The sequence below is a fragment of the Manis javanica genome, chromosome 9 (genome assembly GCF_040802235.1).
Source record: "Manis javanica isolate MJ-LG chromosome 9, MJ_LKY, whole genome shotgun sequence".
Taxonomy (NCBI): domain Eukaryota; kingdom Metazoa; phylum Chordata; class Mammalia; order Pholidota; family Manidae; genus Manis; species Manis javanica.
The window spans coordinates 110,713,415-110,731,890 of NC_133164.1; the positions used below are offsets into that span (position 1 = coordinate 110,713,415).

An 18,476-nucleotide genomic window follows, 5' to 3' on the forward strand; every position below is an offset into this window, starting at 1 on the left:
CTGGGATCTTGTCATTTGTGTGGGGTGGAGGGGTGTGTTTGGGAAGGGTTAGATTTGGGTTGACGTGCTCTGTTCTACTGGACCCCGGGTACGGTTCTTCTCCGCTGAAGATGCAGTCAGCAATGAAATGGTGCCTCATGAAACGGGGATGGAGTCTCTTCAATGTGATTTTCAATATCATGACATTTTCCAAGTTGACTCAGTGGTCCCTAAGGAAATGGCATTATGGGAATTACTAGCAGCAAGGTTATCCCTCCAGAAGACATTTATTTTTAAGGGACTTCATTAAATCACACGTGGAAAATACTAACATCTTACTCCTTAGGTACGGTTGGGAAAAGTGGTGTGTTTTTAAACCTGGAAGCTCATGTCTTTAAGTAGCAAGACATTTAAAACGGTTAAAGACAGAACCCACCTAAAGCGTGCTGCATGTCCAGTTCACAGGGTTTCTTGTGTCTCCAGGCCTAGAGGGTCGTGTTGAGCCCTTAGGGCCATCAGAACTTTTATTATCCTGCTGGAAAACACACCAGAAAGAGGATGGCAGGCTTTAGATTTTTGAGTCTTCCTACCAGAGACCTGGCATGTCTCTCCATTCATTAAATTCTTCCCAGATTCATACACAAATTTAATTTTTATTATTGTAATTCCATCCACACTTCTTTAGTCCATGAAAAGAATCTTACGGAGTAAATGCAAGATTTGCCAAAATCTGGAAGAAAACCAAAAGGGTGGGAGATTTTAATTTGTTTTTGTAGTGGGTATGTGTGAGAGAAGGAAATATAAGGGATAAATGGGAAGGAGGAATGTAGGGGGGAATGGACATGAAGAAACCAGCTGAAGGAGAGGGTATAAGGGAGATCGTGGGCCTGGAGCTCAGAACCCTTGCAGGGCCACGCAGGAGGAGGTGTTTTCAGGGAGAAGCTTTTAAGAAGCTCCCAAAATTGAAATGCTGAGAATACCTAGTCTTTTGACAGATGCCAAGCATGCGGCCTCAGGGCTGAGGGCCAGGAGCAGCCGCCCAGCAGGGCTGTCGGGGACTGGCCTCCTCCTCTCATCATCAAAGGGGAAGCTTGCCCTGGGGCTCTTTCTAACACCTCCTCCCCCAGCCTGCAGCCAAGTCTGGCTGCATCCTCGCTTCAGCCTGTAAACAAAGAGCTCAGGTATTTATGCCCTCAGGCCCCTCTCTGGCCTTCTCCTCTCCGCCCAGAGGGATGGGGGACCCAGACTGCTCCCCTCCCCTCTGGAACCGAGGGCTCTAGGGTGTCTACAGCTTCTGCCACCTCTGAGAAGGGAAGTCCTGGGAAGGCCGGCCTCTCCCTTCCTTCCCGCACTGCTTTTCCCAGCTGGGGCCCTCCCCGCAATGGAGCCGGGCCAGGCCCTGTTGCTGAGGGAACAGGCAGCCCGCCCCACCTCCTTCCCCACAGAAATAGCCAGAGAAGAGGAGCAGAGGATTAAATTGCCCTAATCTCCAGGCTTCAGAGGAGGCTGGGAGCCCGGCCAGCATGAGGTGTCCTCTCCCCATTGGTCCCGAGGAAGCAGCAGGCCACAGGCCTGTGTCCCTCCTCTCCCTTCTGCCCCTCCTGTGCCTCCCTCTTCTCAACCACAAACCCCCCAGAAAGGGAGACCACCAGTTTTGCTTCCCTCACACAGGAAGGGAGGGTCAAAGCCAGCGGCTGCCTGACTTTACTGTTCTGATCTCACTGGCACTTGGAATGGAGAGACTGAATGCCCTCTGAGAGGCCGACTTTGGTTCTGACTCATTGTCTGTAAATGTTGGTGGGTAGGAACCAGGTGACCTCTGCCTGCAGCTGAGACAGACATACCTGTAAAGGTGGACCTCACCCAGCACCACCCTGTCATTCTCTCCTTCCCCCAAAGACATCAGCAGCTCAGTGGGGTGAAGTCTGCAGTGTGGTGATGAAGGCCTTTCTTAGATCTTTGGCTAAGGGGTGTGCTTCCCTGAACTGACATTAGGCTACATGGGCCACCATGCTAGGCTCCACTCCACCAAACAAATTCGGATTCAGTTAGTCTGGGAAAGGTATTTTTTTTAAGTGCCTGTTGATGGCTGTTTGAGAGAGCAAAGCCCCGTGGGGCTGAGTGGTGTGTCCAAGAGGACCCTACAGCTGGACACATGGGACAACACAGTTTTCCTGACTTAAGCAGAGTATGCTTTCTGTCATATTACTTTTTCTGCTTAGAAAATGTTTTCAAATGAATACACATACTATTTAGGAAATTTATAAAATACAGAAAGGTATAAAGAAGAAAATTTGGTCACCCATAAACCCCCAACACCAGAGTTAGGCACTGTTAACATTGTGGGCTATCTTTTCATCTACTTTCACATATTTAATTTACAAAAAGGTCATACAGAGTATACAGCTATATGTCCTCTTCATTCCACTGTAACCCAAGCAGTAGGACAGGCCTCTTAGACACTGTTGGAAAAAAAGTGAATTGGCAATATTTTTAGCAGGCTATTTAGCAGTGAGTATCATAAATACTCTTAAATTATCACCCTGCAGCCCACTAATTCCATTTCTAGGAATCTATCTTCAGAGAATAATCAGATGCATGGAAAAAATTATTTATAGGCACTTTCATTTTTGCGTTATTTATAACAGCCAAAATGATCAACTTCATAAATGTATGAAACTTACAAGCATAGTTCAACAAATTACAGTCATTCATGAGATGGATGGAATGTTCTGTGTCATTAAAGAATGTGTGCTAGCTGTAGCCCTTTGGATGCTGCCGGACCAGGGACCTTTCCTTCTAGATCACCCACAAATTCTATCTCAGTACCAAACATTTGGAAAGTTTATTCTTTTTATTATTGTTTAATATGTACTGTTCTTGCTATGTGGGGAGGGTGTGTGTATGCATGATGATGTATTGTGAATACACTTGTGTATGTATGTGTGTGTGCTGCACGTACACTGTGTACATACATGTAATTGTGCATTTGTGGGCACACTTGTGTATGTGTGTGTGGTTAGGTATTGAGAGTACATGTGTGTACATATGTGTGACTGTATGTAAGAGAGAACTCAGGATCCACAAACTACTCAAGGACGGGGTCGTGATTCCCACCACTTCATGCTCTGTCAGCTCTTCTGCTGCAGCTTATCTGACACTAAATTCATCTTCCTCAGTCCTGTTCCAGTTCCAGGATCACTTTTTGAGTTCATATGATACACTTCTGTCTTCCCAAACAGACTCTTTTTCCTGCATTACCACTTTCGTTAGTGGTATCACCCAAACCTTTCTCCTTTGGGACACTCAGATTCAAATTTTTGGAGCCATGGACCATGGAATCCTATCAATGGTTTTTTAAAAGTCTTGGCATGTGTGTTTCTGTTCCCGTTGCTGGCACCCTAGGCGGCAAGCCCCTGTCACTTCCTCCCAAATAATTCTCTCCCTTTGCTGGGCCATTTGCTTACAGCCCCTCATCCCTTCAAACTATCTGGTGTCCAGCACTTGTCTAAGTTATTTTTATCCTTTTTCTTCTACTTAAAAGCCTTCAGTGGCCACTTTTAAATGGCCATTATTAAATGAAGTGCTAACTTCTTATCCTGGCATGTGAGTCACTCCTTAATTCAAACTCGACCCATCCATCTTCCTGTCTTATATCACACAACTTCCTAATTAATATCCCTGCCTCTTGCCAAACTGGTGTGTGCACCAACCCTGGGACACATACCATATTCTCGTGATTTCCCCACTTGTCAGCCGGACTATCATGCATAGTTTGCTTTACTATTTCACCTCGGCGCCTCCCCTACAAAGCGGGGATAATAATAATAATGCCGTCTTTGTAGGACTGGTGTGAGATGCTTGAATGCAACACCTGTCCTTGATCTGCGTGCAGTTTTGCAGCTGAGGCAGGGCTGGGCGGCTCCTATCTGCTCCTCGCAGTGTCAGCGGAGGTGGATGGGTGGGGCTGGAGGATCTCTTTCCAAGGTGGTTCACTCACATAGCTGGCAAGGTGGTGTTCCTGGCAGGAGTCAGCTGGGGCTGTGGTCCTGGGGTCTGAATTGCCCTCCATTTGGACCGCTGTGCGGCTTCTTGGGATTTCCTCACAGCGTGTGAGCTGGGTTCTAAGTCAGAAGATGCAGAAACTGTTGGTCTTTTTAAAGGCTAGACTTGAAACTAACTAGCACAGGATAACCTCCACTAAATTCCATTCGTCAAAGGTGTCCCAGGCCAGCCGAGATTCTAGGAGGTGAAGACATAGATTCCCTCTCTCTGAGGGGGAGCCTGCGTGCATACCAGGAAGGAAAGAATTATGGCAGCCATCTTCTGAGACAAGTTACCACGTCAGGGTCTTTGTGATCCCCTGTCTTGTCTAATAGAGAAGATTTTCAGCAGACATCTCACGTTTACTGAACTCCTGACACCTGTACTTTCCTCAGTCAAATGATCGCTTGGATTGCTGCCTTGAATTGTAAGTTGATTTTTCCCTTGGGCTGTGACTCGTTATGACATTCCACCTAAACAGTAAGCTCTCTGAGGGTAAGGCTCTTAGCTACAATATGTGATTTTGTATCCCCCACAGAGATTTACACATAGTAGGCTCCTCACATATGCAGCACTTGATTCACTTTATGCTTTCAGAAATTTAGCACTGGAAAGGGCACATAAGAGTTGCTTTTATGGAATTTGTGTACAACGCAAGGCTCACTGGGATCCAGGGAAAACTCAGAGAAACAGTCCTTTTGTTCTCCAGCTCTGCGCAGAGCTGGGCCCAGAGGCTTCCAGAGGGGGTAGCCGAGTGAGGAGGCTGCAGACCGGAGGGCATGGGGAGGAAATTCCATTCTAGACCCTCATTTCCGAAACTGCTCTGTGATAGCCCGGCTTTGTGCCGCTGGCCCCAATCCAGAGGTAGGCAGGCCGGCTCTTAGGTCATAAAAGCACCAGGAAAATACAAATGCAGGCCCCCTCTACAGTCCCAAACTGGAGGTTACAGGGTTTGCTTCGTGTTTTGTTTGTTTCTAAGGCTGAAGCCAATTATCCCACTTACTTTTTTAGAAAAGTTTGCTAGAGATTGTATTTTAAGTTCATTTCTTCTCAAAAATGGGCCTCTACAACACATTTTTAAAGTTGGTTCCAAAGATTCAAATACAGTCTGGCAGGGAAGGTGGCCCTGGGGTCACATGTCAGAGGTCAGGGGCCCCTGATTGTTCCCAAATGCACTTCCCAGTTGCTGTAGATTTGAACTTTGCCTTGTTGCAGGGACCTCTGGGGTGGTGCCAGGCTGGTGAGCCCTGGGGGGGTATGCGGGGGTGGGGGTGGGGGTCGGGGTGGGGGCCGGCAGCAATCCCTGCAGTTCAAAGGCAGCTGCTCCAGTTTTGCCTGGCTTACATTTCAGTCCTTGAATCAGCCCTGAACCTATTCCCCATAGGTTCTAGTAGGTGGGCAGTAGGGAGGTGGGACTTGGGACTGACAGCTGGTATAACCCAAAGCTGCAAGCCTTGCAGATTGACAGTCCTTTGGAGCAGGGAACTCTCAAGATTAGCGTCAGAGTCTAAAAATTCCCCTGACTGCTTCTAGAAGCCCTGGAGCATTTGGCCAGAAGGCCAGGAAAGGATGCTCCATGTCCAGAATGAACCACGAGCTCCCTGCTTCCCAGCTCAGGCAAGATTCTGTGAAGTGTAGCTGAATGCAGGGCACTGGGTTCAGAAATGAACCCAAATTCTGGCTGTAACCAAGGCAGGTAGGTATTTGCTAGATAAGATAATGCAAGTTGAAGAGAGAGAAGGTCCAGACCATCCCCTAAAACAAGTATCTCCACTGATACCTGAATACCATAAATTTATATTTATTGACATGGACTGGTGTGTTAAGATGCATTGTTAAGTGGAAAAATCAAGCCACAGAGTAATACACAGTGTATGGCCCCATCTATAATGGCCTGCACATAACACACAGGAAAAATGTGGAAGAGTGTACATCAAACTGTCCATAGTAGTTAATACCCCTGACTGGGGGGTTTCAAGTGGTTCTTTTTCCTTTTGTTTTTCTGCATTTTAGAATTTACTTACAGTACATATATAGTCCTTCTGTAATTTTTTTCAAAGAGAAAATCTAACATTTATGAATCATTTCTTTAGCTCAGTGTTTTGCAAACTGTGCTTTAAAAACAGCAGCATTAGACTCAGAAAGCTTGCTGAAAAGTAAGATCCCTAGGTGTCCCTCAACCTGTTGAGTCTGAATCTGGGGAGGTAGCCTGAGAAACAGCATTTTAAACACCCTCTATGGGCAATTCTAAGGGAATGTAACATGTGTGGATGTTTGCTTTCTTCAAATGTGTGACCACTGCTCAACCTCTGGCCCTGGGCCTGCTTTCCTTGCTGACCCTTCTCCCCTCCCCACCTCCTTTCTCTATGTCCCCGGGAACCAGAAACAGCCTATCAACCCTGACACAGGAGACCAGGCCCTTGATCCTCCCATGCCCTTGACAACAGTTTGCAGGCAGTGCTTCCCAGCATCCTCCTCTTCCTTTCCCTTGCTCTAGTCCCCTTTGCTTCACTACACCTTTTTGGCTAGAAGGCCTGACAGCACATGTGGATTTGCATTATTACCTAAGTCAGGTAAGACTACAGCTGTAAACCAAATTAAGTTTGCCAGCAGGCAGAGTAGCAGAAACACAGGGTAAGTCTGATCATGCCCCCTGATAGGCATGTGATCCTAGTTATGTGTTTCACCTCTCCAAGTCTCAGTTTCCTTAGCTACAAAAAAGACATGGTCATATCCATCACAGAGGTGTTCTCACAAGGTTTAAAATATAAGATCAGGTGTATATGCAAGGCATCTGGTGCATAGTAGTTGCCCAACAAAACTTGCTATTACCAATTTGAACTAAAGAACTCTCATAAAAAGTCTGAACCGTTCTCAAACTCTCCAGGGAGCTTAGTAGTAATGCACAGTATTAGGTGTCCTCCCCACCAAAGTATTCCAAATTAATCTCTCTAAGGTAAGGCCCCAGGAAATACATTGAGCTGGTACCCCAGGTGATTCTGATCACATGTTGCAGGTGGTCCTGGATCATACTTGGAGGAATGCTAGCCTAAAACTTTCATGATCAAAATGGAAATGACTGCAATTACCAACTCCCCTACTCAGGCAGCTCACACTTAAGTAGTCAACATCCATACTGTACCACATCACAGGTTGGCAGGGGTTTGGCAGAGCTGAGCTGCGCCCCCCCTTGCCATGGTTCCAAGCTGGGTCTGGGTCCAGGTCTGCTCCATGTGGCTTTCTTCCTTCTTGGGCCAGTAGGTATCCAAGACATGCTCTTTTCATGCCACATTTGCTAATATTCCGTCAGCCAAGCAAGCACATGGCCATGCCCGACATCCATGGGGAGAGGGACAGATACAATACCCTGTCTCAGAGACATGCATGAAAAGTAAATGCTTAATTCTCTAAACCAGGCAATGAGGAAACTATAGCCTGTGGGCCAGATTAGCCCACAGCCTGTTTTCCTGTGGTCCAGGAGCTGAGAGTGGCTTTTACATTTTTTAGGAGTTGTAAAGAAAAACAAAGTGAATAGGAACAAGATGCCATATATGGTCCACAAAACCTAAAATATTTACTAGCTGGCCTTTGCAGGAAAAAGTTTATTGATTTCTGCTGGAAGTCATCAAAAATGTTCAGTTTTTTGGCTACACAGCATCACTGCACAAAGGTAAGCAGTTTCATATTTTTGTTTATTTTTAAGTTAAGAGGGATTTAAAGATGTTTCTAAGCCGTGGGACAGGAGGAGGGGAAGGAACCGTTACAAAACAGAAGAGAGGGAAGCTAATTAAAGGAGAATGATCTTGGTGGAAAAAGCTGCTTGAGGAGGAAGGGACAGCTTCTTCTCTAAGGATGGTGAAAACGGGTTGGGATCAGGTCCAGTGCAGAGGAGGGCAAGGTGGGGTCAGCGTGTGATGCGGATGTTCAGGAGAAAGAGAGGACAAGGCAGGATTGTCCAGGGGCAGCCCCCTGCATCCAGGGAAAATCACCAGGCTTGGAAAAGGGCAGAAGAGAATCCTGGTGTCCCTGCAGTAGAGCGCTGGGGGTTCTCTCCTGGACCTTCCGGGGGTTGTCTGATGCTATATATTGCACAGTCTGGATTTCTTTTTTTTTTTTTTTGACTGACTAAAGCTACTTAACAACTCTGCAGGAAGAAAAGTTAAGTTGTAGGAAGCTGACCACACAAATTCTCCCAGTGCTTAGGGAGATTCCTATTCATGGCAATGCCCAAGAATTATGTCCTGTCAGGAATAAACATCTCTGCAAGTCAAATTCTCTTTTGAACCAGTTTGAACGTCTTACTTGTGTCTGCATTAACCAGTGAGTTCAGTAAAATTTTTGACATATCTATTTCATTGAAAGCCATAATTTTACCATTAAAAAAATTATCTTTTAGCAATATCTAAGGTATCTCATTTCACAGTCACTACAGCTCTGTGAAGCAATCACTGCTGTCATCCTTATACCCACATTTGGAAGATAACATCATTGAGGAACGAAGTGCTTAAGGTCACACTAGCAGAGTGGCCAAGTCAAGGAAAAGACTTGAGGAGTCTTCTGACTCCAAAGCTCCTATTCTTTCCCCTATTAAGTTTTAAAAAAGTGACACCCCATCATGTTATTGATTTGCCCATCGCTGATCAGAGCAGGGGCTGTGGGAAAGGAGCTGCGGGGATGTATCTGCTGGGCTTGCCGAAAGTCAACAGCATTTGAAATCCGTAAAACAGATGAGTACCAGCACCAAAAGGAAACTGGTCTCTACTTATTTTTTTCTTCTCTAATAGATTATCAAAGTAAAATCCTCAGAAGTTTAACATTTCACAGTACTGTCCAAAGCAGCATTACTTTGCTTGCACCACAAACACGGCCACCCACCCACCCAGGGATGTTAGCATTTCAGATGATTTCATTCTGAAGCATTCTGCCTTTTTCTCAGCATTCTGCTACTTTTCCACAAGAAATCCAACATAATAAACACCCACAGTGAGTGATCTAGATAATGGTGTAGGTCACTTCACGGATGTCACCTATACAACAGTCCACAATCTCTATAGTCATTCAGTCAGCAAATGTTTATTATGGAAGTATAATGATGTTAGTGATATACATATGAAAACAAACAAAACAAAACAGGATCTTTGCCTCTCGTAGATGAGTCCAAAGGAAAGCCTTTGAGGCATACAGATAATTACAAGGCAACATGCCAATGAAGGGTTGGTGGGAGCATGGAGGAACTAGGCCTTCCGTGTGTGAGACAATCACAGAAAGCATAATAGGGCTAGAGTTTGCACTGAGACTTGAAGAATAAGTAGGCATTTGTCCAGAAGACAGAGGAGGAGGTGTCCAGAAGCTTTTAGACAGAAGAGCTCTCAAAGGGGAAGAGAGAGCACAGGGTAACGAGGAGGCAGACAACAGCCCAGAGTGGCTGCAGCAATCAGTACGTAGGGAAGAATTCCGAATATGAAACTAGACAAGTGGTCAGGAACAAGTCATGACAGGCCGTGATGTGGAAACCTCCCTGCAGGCCACAGCTGAGAGAGCCGTTGCGGCAGGAGCTGAGTTTACATCCTGCACAAAAGTACCCACAGATACCCTCAAGGAGATAGTCAAACTCTGACGACTGAATCAACACCAGGTCCAACCTCTATTTCCCACCGGTACCCAAACCCCAAAATAGCTTCCATGGTACTTGTCTTAGTCTGTTTGGGCTGTTATGGCAAAATACTACAGTTGGGTGGCTTATAAACAACAGAAATTTATTTCTCACAGTTCTGGAGGCTAGGAAGTCCAAGGTCAAAGTATTGACAGATCTGGTGTCTGGTGAGAGCCCTCTCTCTGTAGACAACCGTCTCTTCACTATGTCTTCACATGGTGGAAGGGGCAAGGGGCTGTCAGGCCTCCTTTAGGAGGGCGCTAATCCCATTCCTGAGGGCCCTACCACGCAACCTAATCATCTCCCAAAGGCCCCACCTCCTAACAGCATCACCTTGGGGGGTAAGATTTCAACATAGGAATTTAGGAGGCACACAGACATTCAGACCATAGTTGTACTCAAGATAGATACTGAAATTGAATGGAAGCTAAGAAATTGATTTGTGCTGTTGTGAACATTTTCTGACCTTTGATGATTTCTTCATGGTCCAAGATCGCAGTCCTTTACCATGACATTTTAGGTTGGGAAGGAAGAGGGCAAATGTTCTATGAATCTGAAGGATAAACACACAGTCATGGCAAAGCAAACTGTTAATGTGGCAACATTATAAGGCAAAGCCAGTGGATGCTTTTGCCATTCATTTATCAAGGTTTTTGGAGATGTTAATGGGCAGGATGCAAAGGACCCCTTTGGAGAGTGATGTTTCTGGAGACCCCTCAGACCAAACTTCAGTAAGGTATCAATTCCCTTCCCTCTTCCCATCTGCCTCTGCCCAACCTCCTTCCCTACCTCCCCACCTCTTGCCCTGCAGAAAAGGGAAACGTCTGCAATGTGTTTTCCTCACTGACATCCTCATCCATCAGGGTCCTGGGGAAGAGTCAGCAGAGATAAAAAGAAGGAATTAATCTGTTCCGAGGAGAGGGCCTGCCTCAGCTGGCTGACAGCTCAATCTCCCCTGGGTTCCTAAACATTCCTTTTCTTGTAATGTGCTGCCTTTTTATTACATACTGTTGAAAAAAAACAATTTTAGATAATTGGGCAGTAGCAACATTTCTTAGAGCAAAGTGGATACAGTCTATTAATAGTATCTGTGATAAACACCATGAGGGATGGCCCATTAATTTTCACACAGGGACATTTTAGCCCTGTATTCTCTCCTTAACTCATAGAGTACCTTTAGGGCCCCAGGACACCTTCACAGTACAACTGGAGCCACCCAGCTCATCCCTGACACCATGCCCCTTTACCACAGCCCATGCCTCCCTCTTCTCAGTAGTGATTTTTCAGTGATTTTCCATGTCCCACTCATTTGGCCTCTAATCCTACATTTCTCTGCACAGGCATGCATTTGTTGCCCCACAAGTTGAAAGATTTTGAGGGCAGCAGCCATGTCAATATAGCATCTAGCCCAATGCCTGACATTCAGAAGGCTGTGTTCCTTTCTACTTCTGGGTAACAAATGCCACACATTTAACCATTTGAAAAAGCACCCATTTATTAACTCACAATTCTGTAGGTTATGCTCAACCAGGTTCTCTGAGTATCAGAAGGCTGAAAACAAGATGTTGGCTGGGCTGGGCTCTGGGGAAGAAGCCATTTCCAAGTTTATTCAGGTTGTTGGCAAGATTCAGCTCCTTGCAGTTATAAAACTAAAGTCCTCATTACCTGGCTGGCTGTCTACTAAGGGTCACTCTCCACTGCTAGAGGCATGTGACCCCTCGGTCTTCAAGCTAGCAGAGTGTATCAAATCCTTCTTATGCTTTTAGTCTCTCTTACTTCCCCTTTTGCTGTCAGCCAGATAAACTCTCTTTTAATGGGTTCATGTGATTTGATTAGGCCCACCCAGATGATCTCTCTTTCGATTAACTCAAAAGCAACTGATTTGTAACCTTAATGACATCAGCAAAATCCCTTTTTGCCATGTAACATAACACAATCAGGACATGGTATCATGTCTGTCTCTCCTGAGGAGGATTTCAGCTCCGGGCAAGCTCACTCTGGATTCACAGAGACCAAATAACTACAGTGGAGTGTTTGGGAGGTAAAAGGTCTTATACCAAGCTTTATTCTCATGATGGCAGGTCAAGTGCTAGAATCACATCCACCTTTGGCATGTCTGCAGGCAGCAATTCTGTCTCTGCCTCTGAGCCTCTCCACCACCAGGCAGAGTAGTGGGCAGAGCTCTTTATATAGCAACAAGGCTTATAAAGGCTCATTGCCAACACGTGTGCAAGCATAACCCTGCAAGCATTACACGTGAACTGTGGGCAAGTAGATTAGGGTCAGGTGAGGATCCTGGCCCTGGTAACTTCATTTTCCCTACAATGTCATATTCCCAGACCCTGAGATTTGGACAGGAAATGGGGCAGAGGTGCATTTTATGGGTCTTCATACCACAAGGGTCTCAGAGTACATTCAAGTGCAAGAACTGCTGGGGGAGGAGGATCTCCACCTGTGCAGTCTCTGTCCACCCTCCTTGGCATGACAAACTCTGACCTGGCCTCCTGACCTGCTGATAACCATGTGGACCTACTGGGCCCCATGATCCAAATTCGGGCACCTCACATGCGTGGTAGGAGCTGAATGTGTGTCCATCATTCACAGGTGATCACTTCTAGCAAGGACAGGGCTTACCCCACCAACAAGCTACAGTCAGACTTTGCTCTCCTAGAATGGGACAGAGATGGTTCATGGCCCTTCAGCTTTAAAAGATATCTACTTCCCCTCCCCAAGTACATCCCTAAGAGTTTAGACCTGGGCTGGTTTGGGGTCCTTGCTTGAGAGAAAGCTTTTCCATTCACTTCACAACCTTTAGCTCTTAGGCTTTTCTTCTTTCTTTCTTTTTATTTTATTTTTTTATTTCTTACCTCAGGACTCTCTAACTCTATCTCAGGTGCCTGGTACATGGTGGCAATCAATACATATCTTATTGAATATATGAGTTCATTGAATGAATGAAGTAAATTTGAGATCTATGCTTTTCTAATCTGTTATTCTTTTGTATCAGTACCACGGGGGTGCCTCTCTGGTTATGGAATCATTCATTTGTTCTCTTATCCCCTAGAATACAGATAAATATGAATAGGATAAACGTTTTCTCCTAGGCTGTTGAAGAACCCTTGCTCAGTAGAGGATCTGGGGTGTTCCAGATACTGGGTAAGCTTTGCCAGCCCAAAGGTGTCCATACAATTCAACATCTAGGAGTACAAGCTACTATCAAATTTAATAATTAAGACCCCAGGTCTGCCAATCCAACAGTAATAGAATTCCTTTCTTTTGTGAAATACAGCATTCTCATTATTTTTCCCTAAAGGAGACACTTAAATTTGCTTCCCACCAGGTTTGAAGCTGGTGCCTAATGTGGCTGAAAATGCTATTGAACCCAGCGGGGAAATGCAATGCCCTGGGGCTGCTGGGCTGAATAGCAGCCTTGTTTCCAAGGACATTCTCCTTTGTCTGCCTGAGCTCTCAAGGGACATGTTTGGACACAAAGCCTCTGAGGTAGAAATGACTACATTTGCAGGCATTCCTAATGTGGAGTGAGGTTTATTATTTCAAAGTCTTTTTTCAAGATTAGACTTCAGTCAGGTTTTACAGCTGAGCTGCAACCCTCGTTTGAAAATATATTTTATTACGATGTTTTATTAGTATTTTTGTCTTGTTTTTATTGTTTCCTCTTTGAAAGAGGAACTGAAATTTTCTAATGAGGATTTCACTTTCTTCCTAGTGAGGTCATTTTCTTAACCTTCCAGAGATATTTATCTTCAGGAGTTTAAATCCCTTCTATGAAAAGAGAGCATAGAGGAGACAGCTGATAGGGCCTTGGAAAGTCAGAATCCTTGGGGAATCGAGAGAGAGAGAAAAGGTATTTTCCTAATGACTATTATTCTCAGGCGGGTGGAACTAACGGGTCCTAAGCCATAGCAGCAAGTTTGGGTCAGGGGTCCTGGGAGCATAGGAATCATGACCTTTGGTTTGGAGAGCCAGTCAGCATTCCGCACTCACCAACTGTATTACACTGTATTTTCTAATTTTACATATTCTTGATGCTCTAGCATCTGGCACCTCACTGCCTCCGGGGAGACTGCCCCTCCCTATAGCAAACTATTGCCTGGAGTCCTCCTTTCATAGGCAAACTAACCAACCCACAGGCTATATATGTTCCAAAGCACGTCCTCTCTGTGGCTTTTATTCCTGGAGGCAGTGTTCCTCTGCCCTAATCAGCCCAGAGCCAAACAACTGGAGAAAGCCCCTATGCCCTAGAGCCGGTGGAAACGGTTCCAACCGGCCAGTCCCAAACCCATCCACCCCGCCTCCTCTGCCTCTACATTCCTTCCTGGAAAAACCGCAGTACAGGCTCTCATCCCTGCTTTCTGCTTGCCCTGTCTGCGTCCTGACCAACGGTGGGCTTCCCTGTGTGGCCCAGTTGGCAGGGAACTATGAGTAACAAACTCTGTCTTCAATGGCAGTCACCTCAGTGTTTGGCCTCTTCACCCCTGAATAATTGCAAAGTCGACATTTTTAAGACACCAACACTGCTCTCAGACTTCCCTCCTGGGAAGTAGGAAAGGAAGAGAAGAAGGCCAAAACCTGTGCCTACCACTTCTACCCAGGAGCTGGGACCTAGAGGAGATTTTAAAAACAAAACAGCAAATCTGAAAGGAAATGCTGACCTGCTAGATGCAGGAAATTAGGGAGGAGACAGGGGAAATTTTCTCAAACATATGACGCATGCTCCTGCTTTCTTAAATAGAGCATAGCAATCATGACCTCAATGTCTCCCGAAGGTCAGCATCGCCAGCTAGGCTGACCTGCAGCCAGACCTCTGAGGTTACTGGCCAAAATTTGGTTCAATAAGTTAACAAATTTGGTTCAAATAGGTTACTTACATGGCTGTCTACTGCTTTGTCTATTTTCCAGTTTTTCCCCCTATGAGCTGAAAAAGTAGAGAAGCAAGGGTTCAAATGGGTTGTAACATAAGAATGTACACAAAGTGGGGGTTCTTCTGTGAAGGCTTTGTGCCTGCCATTGTGATAGGCAAGGGTAATGGCCACAAACCCCAAGTCCGTCTGCCCACCTCCTTGCAGTTCCTTCCTATCCCAAATTAGTTTCTGCACTGTCCAGGGAGCATTCTGGAATGGTGTTCCTTAATATCTTTTTTTCTAACATATACTAATATATTTATCATTGTGAAATATAATAAAGAGAAAAGAACATAAACAATTCATTATTCAATGACTAATTACTTAAAAAAACACTCATGTAACCATCACCCAGGTCAGGAAATAGATTGCTGCCTACATACAAGAATCGCACCCCACCCCATCCAAACACACATCTGTGTATTACAATCCACATTCTTCCCCAACACAACTCACCGCTATCTCAAACCTTACGGTATTCACTTTCTTCTCCCTCCTAAGTATGCATCCTAAATAATATAGTTTAGTTTTGTTTGTTTAGGGACTTCATATAGATGAAATCATACCACGTCAAACTTCTTATGCTTGACATTATGTCTCAGATTCATCTACATTGTTGGATAGAGCAATAATTCGTTCTGTTTCATTGCTGGGCAATTTCTCCATTATATGAATATGTGACAATCTTTTCATCCATTCTACTGTTGATGGACAGTAAGTTGTTTCAGGTTTTTGCCTATTATGAACAATACTTCTGTAGTTCCTGGGCTTTGGCAACACCACCAAGAGTCATGTATACATGACACACATTCCCTATATTCCTCCTTTTGAAACAACTAAAGTGCATTCTCCTTCTGACTGGGTTCTTACTGACGCATTTCCTAATTAGCACTTCCCCAATTTTCTGATGATTATAATCACTTACTAATCATCAAGGAGAACTTATTAAACTTGTACATTCCAGGGTCCCAAATCCAGATTTCATGAATCAGGCTTTTCTGGGAAGGTGTGTGGGAATCTGTATTTTTAACAAGTGCTCTAGGTAATTCCTATAGCCCAGGAAGTTTGGGAAACACCATCTTTCCTATAATCCCAATCACATCCCACTTCTATCTTTTCTGAGTCTTTATTTTTACCTGTTAACTCCCTTCCAACCACATGTTCACCACTAGTGCCTTCTCTCCTCTTCTACAGACATACTTATCCTTCAATCGTATCTTCCCCCAAACCCACCCTCATCTGCTTTCTTTTCATCAATAAGGTTTTCTTTAAAATATCTTCATCTACTAATCCATTTCCCTCCCTTTCCCTTAATGATCCACCATGGTCTTTCTTTATTCTTGCCAATCTGCTAAGCTTCATGAAGGTTCTTATGACACCTAATCATTATCCTGATTCTGTCTTTGTCATTTCTGCAACATGTGACTGTTGTCTCCTCTCCTGGCTTTTCTGTTACCACCCTTTCCAGGTCCTCCACACTTTCTCATGCACCTTAATTTTGTACACCGTGTCCTCTTTGGCCTCCCCGTAAGTATGGTGATCCCAAGGGTCCCTCCTTGGTTCTTTTTTTACCAGCCTATACTACTGATTCTTGAACATACATATACCCTAAAGACATAGGTCTCCATCACCTCTATTTCAAAAGCATTTCAAATTATGCTGCCCATCTGTGATACTAATTTCTCCCTCACAGTGACTCACAGTGAGTCACCACCTCCCATAGGAAAGGGTAGTTTCCCTCAATTACACTAAGGCTGAGAAACAAGTTTTAAACTACCATTTCTCCTCCTCTTCCAGGGTGATTCCCATCCTACCCCAGGGGACTAGGACCACTATGTCACCAATAATGTATAAATCATTTTCAGCTCTCTCTCTGAGGTCCATAACTATATATGAAACTTCTTACCATCCCCTCTCTCCTCCTGGGTGTTTCACAAACATTTCAGACTCAACATGATCAAAAACAAAATAATTATTTTTCCCCTCAAGCTTCGGCATTTCAGTGTTAGCATTCATTGGCATTTCTGAACAGTGGTTTGGACCCTCATCACTGCTTTTCAAAACTATTGCAGTAGCTCAACAGGCTTTCCAGTCTTTAATCTTGCCTGCTTGCACTTCATAACTACAAACTACATTCCTTCCTTGTTACTGGTACTAGACTTTTCTGCAATATCAGTCCCATGACTACAAAGCATTGATGACTCTTCATTGCAACAGAGTAAGTCCAAATTCACCTCACAGTCTGCCTCCAACCTGTTTTTCCAGCTTCCCTCATCTCCAGCTCACCCTGCCCACCTAACCCTTATGTGATATTCATAGTCATTTTTATGACTCTGATACTCCTTGTACTGGCATACATCCAAATTATCACAAATATTTCTCATTCTTTGTAGCACACCTTTATGAAATTGCACACTCCTCAAATCGAAATTCAAATATCACCTTGGCCAATCCCTCACTTACCTTTACCCCAAACACTCTCTCTACCCTAAAGTAAGCACTTCCTCCTCAGGGCATACCATGTGTTTTTCATACCTTGGATGGCCTTTGCTTTCGGAGTTGGCTTCTTGCTTAGAAGGAGGCCAAGGGCACACAGAGGAGTGTCATACTCAGCACTTTGAATCAGGTGAATTACATGACTCTCCTGCTACAAGACAATGTCTTATTTAGTTTAGTATCCCAGTACCTAGCAGAGTGTTTTGAGTAGGAAGGAAATACTGTTTGCTAAATTGAAATGAATTTTTAAGTATGCATTACAGATTAAGCATCTGAATTTGGGGTTATCAGAAAAAAGATAGGTACCAGGAAATGGTATTAGAGCCAATGTTAAATTTAACCTAATTCATATTTATGAACCTAGAGAGCCTGTCAGCATGAAAGTCTAATTGATGAGTTGGGGAGCTATTTTCAGACAGAAGTAATACCTGTGTTCCCATGCCCATAACTGGCACACCCCTTCCCACACATACTAATCTGCTCTGTACCTGTCCTAGGTAGAAAAACACATGGTATCAGTAAACTTGAAATTCCCTGTGCATGAGTTTTTCCATTTTCACATCTTCATATGGTGCAGGTGTGAAGTATTTAAGAAAGCAAATATTCTGTGTGCATCTCTAGTATAGCCCTCATCACTTTGGATTATTATTACTGTTGGTTAAATGTCTTTCTTCCCTGTGTGACTCAGCTCCTTAAAAGCAGGGGCACAGTGCCCGGCACATATTAAGTGCTCAAGGTATGTTTTATTAAAGTATTGCAGGGATGACTGGATGGACAGATGGATGGATGACGGATGGACAAGTAATTTACTTTCAACAATTGATATGAATTATTGCCTTTCTTACCTCCCCACCATCAGAGTGACTGCTCCATTTCTAGGCTGAACAGAAAAGATGGACCTGCCTGAAAAGTCATATTTTGATCCTTTTTCACAGTTGCCTCCCTCATGCATATTTCTCTTAAACTACATTTGCCTGGGGATGGAAGAAAAAGAACAGGAGATCATTTTGCTCAAAAGTGTTCACCTATTCCTTCCAAAGTAGCATATATGAAGAGTATTTCTAAAATCTAATTTCATTTATAAAGCCCCACAGCCTGTGTAGCTGAGGTCTCAGCAGCAAAGCCAGAGAAGTGAGCAGGAGAGGGAGCCTTCCGCGTGTGTTTCTATCTGTTCCTTTAAATACTTGCATGAAACTCTAGTGATGAAATGGTTAAGACACTAGTCCTCACCGAAAGTCACTTGATTTGCCTTTGTGATAATTATCAGAGTGGTTTTTCGTCCTTATGTTTCACTCACATTAAGACTGTTTTCCATTTTCTTATGTTAACTTAGGGACACGATATAAATAAAATACACACCAATTGAAAAAAAAAAAGGAGCT

The 18,476-nt window shown here is 44.4% G+C and overlaps 1 protein-coding gene across 1 annotated transcript in view; it reads left to right on the forward strand.

The window, feature by feature from the left end:
• The window catches only part of ZNF532 (zinc finger protein 532), a 171,769-nt gene that overhangs the window by 7,083 nt on the left and 146,210 nt on the right, over positions 1–18,476 (forward strand). The gene's annotated exons all lie outside the window — the stretch shown is intronic.